Source organism: Vicia villosa, unplaced genomic scaffold (genome assembly GCF_029867415.1).
Source record: "Vicia villosa cultivar HV-30 ecotype Madison, WI unplaced genomic scaffold, Vvil1.0 ctg.002061F_1_1, whole genome shotgun sequence".
Classification (NCBI taxonomy): Eukaryota; Viridiplantae; Streptophyta; class Magnoliopsida; order Fabales; family Fabaceae; genus Vicia; species Vicia villosa.
Genome location: NW_026705825.1, coordinates 412,614 through 418,613, shown reverse-complemented (window position 1 = coordinate 418,613; position 6,000 = coordinate 412,614). Strand labels below are relative to the sequence as shown.

General features: G+C 27.2%; 1 long non-coding RNA gene across 2 annotated transcripts; it reads right to left on the bottom strand.

The window, feature by feature from the left end:
* Nucleotides 1-1,170: 1,170 nt before the first annotated feature.
* On the bottom strand, nt 1,171-4,251 carry LOC131637641 (uncharacterized). Of its 2 annotated transcripts, XR_009294380.1 has the most exons (5): nt 3,894-4,251; nt 3,367-3,428; nt 3,176-3,272; nt 2,296-2,907; nt 1,171-1,619 (listed from the first exon to the last, which is right to left on the bottom strand). It is a non-coding gene; the product is annotated as an uncharacterized LOC131637641 (long non-coding RNA). The 2 variants fall into 2 exon arrangements; XR_009294379.1 differs by having other exon boundaries at nt 1,171-2,907.
* Nucleotides 4,252-6,000: the final 1,749 nt, after the last annotated feature.

Sequence of the window (6,000 nt, the reverse complement as noted above, 5' to 3'; positions counted from 1 at the left end):
GAAATATTAAATAAATATAGTGCTTTGATGGTTAAAAAAATATAATATTTGAAATTCTGAATGTCATAGAAACATAACATTAATTTTAAAGTGTTTAAAAAAATTTCACTTTGATTTCATATTCTTGTATTTTATTTTATAAGTTAGTTGTTTAAAAAATTTGATTTTTAATTATAAACAAATTGAGTTAAATATTTCAAAAAATTCAAAAAAATTAATATATGGATTAAAAACCTATATTTTGTCGGCCCGTTACAACATATGATATATAATATTTGTTCAATTTAAGTAAATATTTTGTCGGCCCGTTAGAAAAATAGGTTCGGCACGTCGGACATGCCTATAATTTTTAAGTTTTTCTGAATTGTAAATTTATGGATTCTATTGATATTATATGATTTTATGATCATGTTAATGATATGTTTTAAAAATAATCATAACGATTGTGAGAATGAATTTAATTTATAAATAATAAATAAATATATAACGATGGTTAATAAATATATATAAAAGATACGCAAATTAAAAAGAAAAAATATTTGAAAGATTAAAACATATATTTCAATTATATCATATAATATTATTAAATCATAATTTAAATTAAAATAATTATTTAATATAGTTGATAAATTCTATTATATTACATGTTTGACATTTTATACACTAAAACTATAAGTCCAAAAAAAAAAAAACATCAATTTCATTTTAAAAGCTACAATAATCTTAAATAGTAATTTATTTTTAGAACCATAGTATTTTATTTTTAAAACCAAGAATTTTGAAAATCATTTATTAAAACTATTTATTTACTACCAAATTATAATAATTATTATGATAATGAATAAAATTGAATTCCATAAAATTAATCAAATTAATTGATATTTATTAGCTACCCTACAATAGTAGAAAGAAATGTTCTATAACCAAAAAAGTAATGAAAATATTTGATATCATCATCCATTATTAACTATTAAAACAAATTTTATAATTATTATTCAATTGGGCAGCCAGCTAAGTCACAATTCACAAACCAAATATAGCCTATATAGTGAAATCTGAACATCTATCTAAATGTTTACTCAGAATATTTTAAAAATTAAATTCTCTATCATTTACTTATATCACAATAAATACAAAATATAAAGTGGTTCAAAGATTATAAAATATCCATTCTAAAAATTGATTCAGCCTCTTTATTTCTCATATAATTAATTCTGTCACATTAAGTTTAAATACATACAGACTACGCCAAACTTCCAACCCCATTACATTGACAAAACTCAAGCACATCAATTTCAGACAACCCTCTTTACAATCAATCATTCTAACAGATTAATAAAAAAAAATTCTTAGCAGAAATACCCTAATTGATTCCTGAAATTTTAAACAGATCAAAAAATGCCGTCTGACCACACCGATGCAAGAGAAATCTGAGATTATATGCGGGCAAAACACCTAACACACCAGAAAAATAAGTCAACATAACCTATTTGAACTCGCACAGCGCCTAAATCCCCAGAAACAGAATTTTAGCTTTAGCTCAACTTTAAATCCTCTAGCCCCAAGCTTTTGTACAGCAACTCCAAATTCAAATCCAATTACGCAGATATACCAAATACCTGTCCGAAGCCAAAACCAGTAGCAGGCGACTTTCAATCCGGTGCAGATATACACAGAACGGACACATAATCCTTATATACATGCAATTATCATATATACATGCAATTATAATTACTATTATTTCTCAAAAATATAAAACTGACTATGGTTAGGCTGAGTTAAGCTTGGACTGAAACACTGTCCAAAGGATAACTCAAATAAAAATGAAATTTTAAGATGTACCAATAATTTGATTGAAAATGTTCAACTAAAGAGGTAGAATAGGTGAAACACACTCTAATGTTGGATTGAAAGCAAGGTGAAAGGAAAAATTAAAAGCACTGCATTTTTCGATAAAAAATCATACGACCTCTATTCAGTCCGAATGAAATCGTCAATCAACTTACCAAAGGCACTTATACATAATCTGTAGAGGAAATATTATGAGATATATCAAATGTATGGAATTGTCTTACATGTACAAAAAGTTCCGACGATCAATAGATTAGAAATTTATTGAAGCAATGACGATCAATGATCTCATTCGCAAGAAGATAAGTTCCGACGATCAATAGATTAGAAATTTATTGAAGCAATGACGATCAATGATCTCATTCGCAAGAAGATAATAAGCATTATTATTTATTATATCCTTGAATTTGTTGGCATTCAACACATGTATTAACACAAAATTACCTCTTCAATCTTAGTAGAGTGACCAAGTCTGATTTGAAATAGTTGTTGTCTGATTTGGAATCAAGGAAGAATTCTCATATCAATTTTATCATACTCAGAAAACTCACGGTTAGTTACATAACCCTGTCTCATTTTACTGAATTCAATAGAATAAATAAAGAAGAAAAAACTTACTGTTAGTTCTATTGTGTTGTCTTTAGGTTATGAAGTTGAAGGGGATGTTGAAAGAGCAAGGATGTAGTTATGGAAGAATTATCAAATAACATCAAGTATACGTGTAGTGATTTGAGCATGGAATACCTTTGCAATGTGATTTAAGTAATAAATAAAAATTGACATTAAAATATATAGAATAATTTAAAAAACTGTTGTAGTAACAGATTTGGAAACAACAATGTAGCCAAACAACACTGTTGCAGTAACAGATTCGGAAAAAAAACTTACCCGTGCAGAACAAAACTATGCTACAGACTCACACCTGCATGAGTTTGATCGATTCGAAATTCCAACAGATATAAAACTACCACTTGAGCCAAACTGAATCATATGCGGCGATCAGTTCATGATACGCTAACCGCAAGGAGGCAGAAGTGCACTCATGACACAGCAGACCTGCATTATTATTATCATGGTCAATTTTGTTAAATGTGCCATCAATTTGTATGAAATATTCCTGGAAAGAACAAATATATTCAGTTTAATGCACCATATACCAATTAATGCAACCCAACACTACCAACAAAAGTTGAACTATATAAAAATCAGAAAACGCTACATTAAAATATAAGAAATCTTTTAAAATAAAGATAAAACATGAATCAAATAACATGAAAAAAACCCTTAAATCCCAATAAGAAATAAAGTTTTATTCAATACCCACATGGAAATTGATATAACACATCATGAAAAGTCGCCGCCGGAAATGCATTGCCCCAACACAGATCCAGCGCAGATGTTCACAAAAGATGAATCTCTAGCTACAATCAACAAAAAAAGAACATATCAGCAGCTGCTAAAAGCACATTATTTAATCAATCGTAATATTAACTTATTACATAACTTATGGTAAACCTTAGATTCATTAACAGTAATCTTCCATCCATTGCTCTGCATCTTGCTTCCTAACATAAACCCTAAAATAAGAATAAGAAAAAAAACAAACCCTTCAATCATAAATCACAGCGCAACAGCAACGACAAAGATTCACATAACACCATTTAAAGATTCACAGAACAACAAATATGAAATTATAACAACATAAATGATGAAAATAAATATAAAAATATTAACTACTAATTCAAGATCTATTCTCATAAACTCTTTCCCGTAAACTCTTTTCAACGTTTAAGAATAAATCTTAGTTCCAACTGTGAACTTAGAGTGAGAAATAGTGAAAGAGAGATTGAAATGAAAGATGAATTTCTAAAATATCATAGAATCGGAGACGAAGATTAGTGTGGTTATGGGTTAGATCTATAATCCAAAGAGTCGCGAAATAACGAACAGAATTCAAAATCGCGTCTTGTCGCTGCCATAGTGGGTTAAGACAAAATCATAATCGTAAGACAAAAGAAGAAGGGTTCGAAGGTGTGCGACACCTTTGCTATTGACGACGCTCCACAGGTCATTGTTACGAACAGCAAGACGCCAGATTTCTTTGGAATCATCTATATCGCATACGAAATCTGTTTTGCGAGACATTCTACCAGGAAATTGAAATTTTTTTTTCACGATTAAGGTGAATGGGAGTTTTGCAACATGTTTTGGAATGGTTGAGCAATATGCTAGATGAGAGATTCTGATTGTGTGAGGGTTTATATGTAGATGATGCATTGCAGTACTCCCAATACACGAAATCAATTTTTGCCGGCTACAGGAATTTGCATGGGCGCAAGCGTGATGGGGGAGCACCCTTGGAAACGACATTTTTATTTTGAATAGGGGAATAGTAGTAGGTATTTCTTTGGTCAGCGTGAAAAGTTATTAATTGCAAGTAACCATAATGATTAATATGATTAAAATAAATTAGTAGTATTAAAATATATGTAATGACGAAGTTATCCCTAAATATTGATTAATCCTTTGATTTTTTTTGGATTAGAATGTAATTAACTGAGGCTTTAGTTTTCTTAGTATAGTATTGATTCTCAAATAAATATATTAATAAAATAAATTTTTGTATCAATCAAATCAATCTTCACATTATCAATGCATATACCAACTTTTACTATACATTGTCAACTCATTCATCTATACATGTATAATATATTATTAAATTTTTTTTCTTTCAATTTTCTCTTTCTTCATAAATTTCAAATTTAAATAATATTCCTCTACTCCTAATGAATTAATATATCTTCCTATCTTTTATTCTTATTTTCAAATATCATTTTCTTTATTATATTAATAAGATTTCTCTTTAATTTTTCTCATACTTTTTTCATTCATAATTTTTTTTAGCTTATATTTTTTATTATATTTTTTTAGCTTCTATTATTCACAAATTTTATAAAAAAATTATATTTTACATTAAAAAATCTTATTAATCTAAGTGTTTTTACGGGTACCAGACATTTTTTTATACATTTAATTTTTTTTACAAATACCAAATTTTTTTTTATACATTCAATTATTATTTTTTTACGGGTACCAGACATTTTTCAATATACCTTCCTCTACTCATAATGAATTAATATATCTTCCTATCTTTTATTCTTATTTCAAATATTATTTTCTTTTTTATATTAATAAGATTTCTCTTTAATTTTTCTCATACTTTTTTCATTCATAATTTTTTTTAACTTCTATTTTTTATTACATTTTTTTAGCTTCTATTATTCACATATTTTATAACAAAATTATATTTTGTATTAAAAAATCTTACTGATCTGAGTGTTTTTACGGGTACCAGACATTTTTTTATACATTCAATTTTTTTACGGGTACCGAAAACTTTTCTATACATTCAATTATTATTTTTTCACGGGTACCAGACATTTTTCAATATATCTTCCTCTACTCTTAATGAATTAATATATCTTCATATCTTTTATTCTTATTTTCAAATATTAATTTTTTATATATTAATAAGATTTCTCTTTAATTTTTTCCATTCATGATTTTTTTTGCTTCTATTATTTTATTACATTTTTTTATTCTATTATTCACATATTTTATAACAAAATTATATTTTGTATTAAAAAATCTTATTGATCTAAATGTTTTTACGAGTACCAGATATTTTTCTATATATTTAATTATTTTTTTTACAAGTACCAGACATTTTCCTGTACATTCAATTATTATTTTTTCATGGGTACCAGACATTTTTCTATACATTCAATTTTTTTTTTTACGGGTACCAGGCATTTTTCTATATATACATTCAATTATTATTTTTTAACGGGTACCAGACATTTTTCTGTTAAAAAATATACATCTAAAACAAATGTGCGTCCCGTACCAGAATTATGATAGAATTAAGTATGACAAATCTTGCAAAATTTGACTTCGGGGTTCTTGACATCTCGGAAAAGAATTATTTGCCTTGGGTTCTAGATGCAACTTTGGTCCCTCTATTTAACACTTTTCTTGATTTTGGTCCCCTCATTTTAAAAACCACTATTTTAGTCCCTTTTTTTAAGTTTTCAAGAGAATTTTGGTCCCCCATTCAATTTGGTGCTTATTTTCAGTGACATGACGCAT